Below are 9,427 nucleotides of genomic sequence, written 5' to 3'. Positions count from 1 at the left end.
CGCGCGTTTCGTCTACTAAGGACTCATCAGTAGTGTTCGAATCAAAAGTCAAAAGGCAAAATAAAGAATAAAGTTGAAGAGCATTGAGGACCCAAAATTCCTAAAAGTTTTGCCAAATACAGCCAAGGTAATCTATTTCTGAGGTAGAATTTCCTCAGTATTTCAAAAGTTCAAGTGAGGCTCTTTCCTAATTCCTTCGTTATAGTTGCACAGTGGTAAGTTTCTTTTTCTTATTGATTAAATGTTATACAAGATCACAAAATAAAAGCACTTATATTCATTAAGTCTTTATAATCAGTTTGTTCTTCATACTTTGTTTGGCCTTTTTAACATTTTTGGATTCTATCAATTTGTATTATAGCGGATCCGACTTTTATACATGTAGTCCGGAAACACTTCAGTTCCGCTAGAAAATCTCTCCCAACCTTTTCTCTATGAATCGGTAGAGCTTCAACATAAAACATTAATTTTAAAGTTTTCTTATTAAGCAACAAAATAAAATAGCCGTATTCCAAATCGTCTGTGAAAACCGCAATAATGACAATTAGCCGGAACCTTACAAGTATATTTTATTAAATAACGTCAAAATCGTGGGGACATTGTATCGGACATTTTAGTTTTATCTGATATCTCGTATATTAGATTTAATTTATGGGAATTTAATATCAAAATAGAGATAATTTTTTGTACTTTTATCCATTATAATTTTTTTTATGTAGCGAATGGCACTGTATTAAATAAACATCATGAAAAAACAGAAAACGTAACCCTACGTTTAATTTGGTTTGAAGGGGACAAAATGTCGGACATTGCTATTCAACTCGAATAATAAGAATTTATTTTAAAAATTCCTTATTATTGCATGAGGCGAAAAAAGTAAAAACACAAAAATACCGAACTCCGAGGAAAATTCAAAAGGAAAATCCAAAATCAAAAGGCAAAATCAAAAGTCCAAACACATCAAACGAATGGATAACAACTGTCATATTCCTGACTTGGTACAGGCATTTTCTAATGTAGAAAATGGTGGATTGAACCTGGTTTTATAGCTAGCTAAACCTCTCACTTGTATGACAGTCGCATCAAATTCCGCGAAAGTGTGATCTTTGTACAAAATACTACTATAAGAATTATTTACTTTCGACATGGGGATTGCTCTGGAATTTCCTTTTTTGGGACAATTTAACAAAAATTACGGCAACCTTTCGTGCATGGGACACATAATTTGTATCATCTTGATCCCTTTTTTTTTATATTTCCGTCTTTTCGAGAGAAAAAAATCAACATTACGTCATCGCCCAATTATGAATTGCTTGTTCTAGACAAACTTTATATCGTTTGGTAATAAAATTTATTTGTTTTTTACGGTATTCAGAATTTCACAAAACTAAAAGTGTAACGCGGGACAAGGAAATCATATTGCAAAATAAAGGTTTTATTGAGTTTTAATTAATGAAAATGGTCTATTACATATACAAAATTGCAATTATCTGAAAGAAGAGTTTAAAAGCTTTAAAATGATATACAACACTTTATAATATCTATTTTCATGTTTAAAAATTAATAAGATGAATGTGTCTTGTCCGTGATTTTACCAAAGTAACACCAGTAGCGTGCGACGTTTCTAATATATAATGTAAGTTACAACATCTTATTTTCACTGTTCTTAATAAGGGAATTGCATTTAATAAGGAAATGATGTTTATTTTTCTAATAATATTTAACATTACAAACAGTAATGATAATGGTTCAATAACATGGTACACCTATGTATAAAATGCAATTCGACAGTTGATAGTTGCTTGCTGAACGTTCTGTGGTAATTATGACATGCATATTGAGGACGAAAAATTATTCACAATTATTACAATAGCTTGATTCTCTAAGGTTTGACGACAGGGATGAAGATAGTTGGAAAATTTGAACTGCTCCCGGAAGAAAACGATGATGTGTTTGATGCAATGCCTTGCAACATACACCCCTCAAACTAAGAGTTCTCTTTCGTGCCGAGATCGTGTCAGCTCTACAACGTGCATCCCTTATTTTTTCGGACCTCGGATTTATAAATTCCACGCAGCCTAATAGATAACACACTTTATACTGTTAGTCGGACGATGACTAACCAAGGTAACCATATTCCATAATCAGGTCAACCTGTAGTTTCCATGAAATATGCTAGTATCAACAAGTCCTTCTACATATAGAGTGTTAAGGGACTATCAAAAATAAAAATAGTAATAAGGAGTATATAACATCAATGCCAATCTAAAAATAAAGAATTGACAACGAATTATATAGAAGATGTGAAACATGTTAATCTAAGCTACAGGTAATACAGAAGGAACAAAGTTTGTCATCACCTATACTAGTTTTACTAAAATTGATTACCAAAACAAAACCTAGGGTTTCAATGTCGTAGTATAATTGTGTTTTTACCAACTGTTCAATATCACAGACATATATAGATAACACTATATGTGAGGGTCAATGTCAAGAATATAGGTTAAAACGTTCGCAAATGATTAGCATTTAGTATTTAAAAATGGCTCAATTACTACTGACAACGATCCTGTTAATTGGTTGCTTTTGCATAGTGGTAAGTTTCTTTTTTGTTATTGATTGAATGTTATAAAAGAATTAAAGTCATTTTTAACCATTAAACCGATATAACTAGCCTATCTGTAAGCGATGTTCCACTACTATCCCCTTCGCAACACAAATAAGTTGGCATGTGAAAGATTTATATATTTGTTTCTGAACTACTTTTATTTCAGAAAGGAAATGTGTTTAATTATGTACTTGTTTAGTTAAAACATTTCGATTCTGTTAGTAATATAATATCCAGATAAAATACATTTGACAATAAGAAAATCAGAGGGACATGAGCACCGGCATCACAGCATCATTAAGACAGTGGTTTAGCTGAAACGTGTTGCATACATGTGGAGGCGGATCTGCTTACCCTTCCGGAGCACCTGAGATCATCCCCAGTTTTTGGTGGGGTTCGTGTTGCTTACTCTTTAGTTTTCTATGTTGTGTCTTCTGTACTATTATTTGTCTATGTGTTTTTTTTTATTTTAGCCATGGCATTGTCAGTTTATTTTCAATTACGAGTTTGACTACCCTCTGGTATCTTTCGTCCTTCTTGCATAATTATAACATGGCTATTAATTATATACAAATGATAAGTTAATGATGTCGATATTGGAACGCCAACAAGTTAAGTTGAATAAGCTTCTGTGTAGTTTTCATATAGATAATTGTGTTTTGTCTTTGTTCTGAACAACTGTTTAAGGCATAGTTTACACAACAATTGACACTTTGTTTCTTTTTTACAATTATAACCTCAAAAAAGTGTTCTACATTTTAGCTTAAATATATACAAATCATTAACACAGAATATTTATCCTTTGTATGAACTCATTTTCGACAAATCATGTTTAAACATATATCAACCTTTTGAATACCATGACGCTCGCCAATTAAGAACGACCTAATGAAACATATCAAAATGATAAAGTTGTGTCCTTTGCAAAATTCCTCCTTTTTTTCCCTCTCTATAATTGATCATGTAAATGATGATACAAACGACACCACAAAAACTAGAAGAAAACAAGCGGTTGGCACGAAGGAAAAGTAGTCCGTCGTCAACAATGCTGGTCATTAATGACTATCTTATGTACTCCCTTTTATGTTACATTCTGTAAATATCGACAATGCAATTCCCCATAGGAACTTCTTTTATGGCTAAAACAGTACCACTTTTACTACAATATCCTAGAGTTTAAACTTACGCTAAAATAATGTGCTACCCCTACCTTGACTTTCAGTTTTCCAAATGTTTCAATTTGACCGTTATGCATAACAAAATAATTATGTATTTTTACTGATCTTTACTGGTAACATTCCCAATTATATCTTTACGAGATGAAGCATAGAGGTTATATCTGGAACCAGTACGTAAACACAATTAATTATCTTTGAATATTATATATCTCCCCACAAGAAGCGTGGTTTGTGAAACAGCTGTAGTAAAACCTTTACTGATTATATTTTTTTCAACATAAAAATTAATATAATTACACACATTAATGTATATAATTATGGAAAAGTATGTAAATTTATCATTTCATATTACTGAGCGTAGTTGAATATTTCCTATGTATCCACAGATGTTGAATATATAGCTGCGGTACGTCGTTGAAACACTCATATCTACTGGTGTTTAAATCGATATAACCGGACGGTGCTTTCAATTACTTTGGAAGTCTTCATTTGCATTTTTACGCTTGCGGCATACAAATAACACCCTGATGATAAAATTGTTTCATAAAGGTCAAAATAAAAGAACAACATCTGGTTTTTTTTTATATGAGACTTTCAATAAAAGTGTTATCTTTTCAAGCCTGTTCAGTTTGTTGTAGGCTGAGTGAACATTGCTAAACTTTGGTAGTCTTATCAATTGGACTGTTGAACTTTTTATTGAAAATCTAACGTTGATATCATGCTGTCATGACGTGCCACTCAGTACCTTGAGTTTAATTGAAATCTTTGTTGAAAGTATATATACTGTTCCTTATATCTTTTCTTCTCATCAATCATTTGTATTTAACAATTTATGAAGGAATATATATAAAATTTTTGTAATACACAGTTATAAATAAAACATCTTAGAAAAGTTACTATGATCATTTGAACATTACTTCAACAAGAAGTGAAGAACACTATATACGGCTAAAAACGTATTTTTTCTATCTTTCAGAATTCGGATGTTTCCCCGTATTACAGAAATCACTGTGAGACGAACAAAGACTGTGTCGATCAATCATTATGTTGTTCAATAGCACCGTTGATCATTGGCAAACGTTTCTTAGACAGTCATCTGGATAAAAGATATAACCTGCAGTACTGCATGCCATACAAGAATGAAAGTGCAACATCGTGTCATCTTCGGTTACAGTACTCACCGGAAATACCAAATTATCATAGTATCTTTAATGAATGCCCATGCGCACCTGGATTAAAATGTACACCTTCAACAGACCTGCCATCGCGTTATCCGAAAGACCGATTTGGAAAATGTACAAAGACAAATCTATAGATTTTTTTCGAAATAAAATTTATCAAATGTCAGTACATTGACAAATGTTTGCAATTTATTTTTTATTTCGGCTTCCCTGTAACACAGTCCTACTAGTTTGCATATGGAAACAATACTTAGCACCAATATAGTCCCAACAACCAAGTATCTTATATATTAAGCGTTTGAGAAAAACTACCAAGTAAACCGCAATCGGATCGCCTGGAAATTGACGGAGGACATTTAAGCGAATAAAAATCGATCGCTTGTATTTTAGAACACACACGTAAAATTGTCAATGCTTATTTCAGCTACTGACATTTGTCCAATTTTATACATTCAGTAGTGATGGTGGTCTCGAACAATGGTAGTAAGGATCATCATTCACAATTCTGAATGAGGATCGTTGGTTAAATATTTTTTTTTCAAAATAATGTATTTATATCACATAAAGTTGATTTATTATTGGTTTTTGTAAGTGAACTCCTCCTTTTGAAATACTAAGGCTTTTCTACCTCAGGCATAGATTACCATAGCTGTATTTGGCAAAACTTTTAGGAATTTTGGTCCGCAATGCTCTTCAACTTCGTACTTTATTTGGCCTTTTTAACGTTTTTCGATTCGAGCGTCACTGATGAGTCTTTTGTAGGCGAAACGCGCGTCTGGCGTATACTAAATTTAGTCCTGGTATCTATGATGAGTTTATTTACAACCACTTGGTCGATGCCACTGCTGGTGGAGATTTATTTCCCCGAGGGTATCACAAGCCCAGAAGTCAGCACTTTTTGTGCTGACATGAATTGTCATTGATATGGTTATATTTATAAATTTACTGTTTACAAATTTTTGAATTTTTTGAAATACTAAGGCTTTTCTACCTCAGGCATAGATTACCTTAGCTGTAGTTAGCAAAACTTTTAGGAATTTTCGTCCGCAATGGTCTTCAACTTCGTACTTTATTTGGCCTTTTTAACGTTTTTCGATTCGAGCGTCACTGATGAGTCTTTTGTAGACGAAACGCGTATGTCTGGCGTATACTAAATTTAGTCCTGGTATCTATGATGAGTTTATTTACTTCATTTTTAGCTCACCTGGCCCGAAGGGCCAAGTGAGCTTTTCCCATTACTTTGCGTCCGGCGTCCGGCGTCCGTCGTCGTCCTGCGTCCGTCGTCGTCCTGCGTCCGTCGTCGTTAACTTTTACAAAAATCTTCTCCTCTGAAACTACTGGGCCAAATTTAATCAAACTTGGCCACAATCATCATTGGGGTATCTAGTTTAAAAAATGTGTCCGGTGACCCGGCCAACAAACCAAGATGGCCGCCATGGCTAAAAATAGAACATAGGGGGTAAAATGCAGTTTTTGGCTTATAACTCAAAAACCAAAGCATTTAGAGCAAATCTGACTGGGTAAAATTGTTAATCAGGTCAAGATCTATCTGCCCAGAAAATTTCAGATGAATCGGACAACCCGTTGATGGGTTGCTGCCCCTGAATTGGTAATTTTATGGAAATTTTGCTGTTTTTGGTTATTATCTTGAATATTATTATAGATAGAGATAAACTGTAAACAGCAATAATGTTCAGCAAAGTAAGATTTACAAATAAGTCAACATGACCGAAATGGTCAGTTGACCCCTTAAGGAGTTATTGCCCTTTATAGTCAATTTTTAACCATTTTTCGTAAATCTTAGTAATCTTTTACAAAAATCTTCTCCTCTGAAACTACTGGGCTAAATTAATCCAAACTTGGCCACAATCATCTTTGGGGTATGTAGTTTAAAAAATGTGTCCGGTGACCCGGCCATCCAACCAAGATGGCCGCCACCGCTAAATATAGAACATAGGGGTAAAATGCAGTTTTTGGCTTATAACTCGAAAATCAAAGCATTTAGAGCAAATCTGACGGGGTGAAATTGTTTATCATGTAAAGATCTATCTGCCCTGAAATGTTCATATGGATCCGACAACCGGTTGTTGGGTTGATGCCCCTAAATTGGTAATTTTAAGGAAATTTTGACGTTTTTTGTTATTATCTTGAATATTATTATAGATAGAGATAAACTGTAAACAGCAATAATGTACAGCAATGTAAGACCTAAAAATAAGTCAACATGACCAAAATGGTCAGTTGACCCCCTAAGGAGTTATTGTCCTTTATAGTCAATTTTCATAAAATTTGTAAATTTTTACTAACATTTTCCACTGAAACTACTGGGCCAAGATCATTATAGATAGAGATAATTGTAAGCAGCAAGAATGTTCAGTAAAGTAAGATGTACAAACACATCACCATCACCAAAACACAATTTTGTCATGAATCCATCTGCTTCCTTTGTTTAATATTCACATATACCAAGGTGAGCGACACAGGCTCTTTAGAGCCTCTAGTTAGTAGTAGTTGACATGAACATTTTGAAACTTTATTCTAGGATGATTGCGGATATGCTTACTGTATATAGATATTAAAAGATGCGGTATGAGTGCCAATAAGACAACTCTCCATCCAAGTCAAACTGAATAGGTCAAAGAACGACCCTAAACACGAAGCAGTGGATCAATCGAACAGCTATAAAGGGCTCCAAAAATGACTAGTGCAAAACTATTAACAGGAAAACCAACAGTATAATCTATTTAAAACTAGTATGCTGCATCATCTATCTTACGTATTCAGACTCATTCAAAATGTCAGAATTGATATTAAAAAACACATTTTGAATTTATTACAGGATTATAATGACAACAAATTGTAATAATAAGATTACCAGGTATATCCATGACTAATTTCCTATTGGTATTATAGATAGCGGCAATCATTGAAAGTTGATGTCCATAATACAGGTTAAAGGCTTAAAACAAGATAAGCATTCGTACAAATACTGATCTGAAAATGACGAAGCTAATAGTATTAACAACGATCTTGACTATAAGTTACCTTTCTATAGTGGTAAGTTTCTATTAATATTTTAACTGTCATAAAGTAACACGCAGTATAACAATGGTTATCACTTTTAAAAAATGTAATATTGTCAACTGTTTAACTAATAAAGAATAACCGGCATTTTACCATGAGGTATAATAATTCAAATTAACATTACTCTGAGACATATGATTTTTTTTTTTAATTTCATGTTTCAATATAGATCTGATTACAATCTATCCCTTGCTTTTAAGAATAATGAAACTTGTTTCCTTGAATGCGTTACAAACTGTAGAACTGTTACATATTAAGAGATTAAATACATACAGTTGTACATGCACAAAATCCAGATTTTTTTCGTTTACATTGCATGCTTATTTGTGTAATAATAACAATTATATATTAACCTTGTACTATAATATACCGTTCCAACAAATACAAGGCAGTTTATTGTTATCAACAATTTTCTTCATTTCAGAGTACTGAGGTGTCACAATACATCCAAAAATACTGTGAGAAAAACCAGGACTGTGTGGATCCATCACTATGTTGTTCTATAACACCAGCATTAGGCAAACGATTTTTAGATTATCCTGGAAACTTAGATAAAGACTTCATGGTCCACTACTGCCTGCCATACAAGACTGAAAATGCAACATGGTGTACATTCAAATTGCAATACTCACCGGAAATACCAAATTATCATGGTTTGTGTCCCTGTGGCCCTGGGCTGAAATGTACACCCACGACAGACCTTGACCCGAAATATTATCCTAGAGACAAATTCGGAAAATGTACAAAGATAAATTCGTAGATATATGCGTCAGTTCTTATAAAGCCTGATTGTTTATTTTATCTTATACTAGTATATTATACATTTCCAGTAAAACGATCGAGTCATAACAAAAGTTTGGTATTCATTCGTCCGTGACCTCAAATCAGTACATGCACATTTTAATCGAAAGAACAGAACTTGTATTGCTGTTCTTCGTCACGATGTTATCTGTTTCTCTAATATTTCTCTAATATATTTTTAAAAATTAAGTTCCAAATGATTTTTGATGATAATGTGGCGTTCCTTTTTCGTCTGTATAACTTGTTCACTGCTCAATACTAATAAACAATAGTTCCATAAAATAATAATGACGACCGTTGAGCTATTCACTTGCGACATTTTGGTGACATTTTACACTTTTTTACGTGTTTTTTTTTGTGAACAAAACAATAAATTGAAATGTTATATATGCTATCTACGCTGTAAGAATTTATTATATAAATATTGAAGAATATTTTGATATTCCAATCGAATGTTAAACAATAATTTAGTAAGTACGATGTCTTTTGAAATTCTGAACGAATTGATAAAACATTGCGTTTGTAACGTCGATTTGTACGTGACACTCTGGTTCAATATTATTTACTATACAGTA

At 33.0% G+C, this 9,427-nt stretch overlaps 1 long non-coding RNA gene across 1 annotated transcript; it reads left to right on the top strand.

Annotated features, from left to right (window-relative positions):
* The first annotated feature begins 2,461 nt into the window (after positions 1–2,461).
* Positions 2,462–5,150, top strand: LOC139492439 (uncharacterized). Its single transcript, XR_011656840.1, has 2 exons — positions 2,462–2,596; positions 4,763–5,150. It is a non-coding gene; the product is annotated as an uncharacterized lncRNA (long non-coding RNA).
* The last annotated feature ends 4,277 nt before the right edge of the window (positions 5,151–9,427 follow it).

This window comes from Mytilus edulis, chromosome 10, assembly GCF_963676685.1.
Source record: "Mytilus edulis chromosome 10, xbMytEdul2.2, whole genome shotgun sequence".
Classification (NCBI taxonomy): Eukaryota; Metazoa; Mollusca; class Bivalvia; order Mytilida; family Mytilidae; genus Mytilus; species Mytilus edulis.
This window is presented reverse-complemented; position numbering and strand designations above follow the sequence as displayed.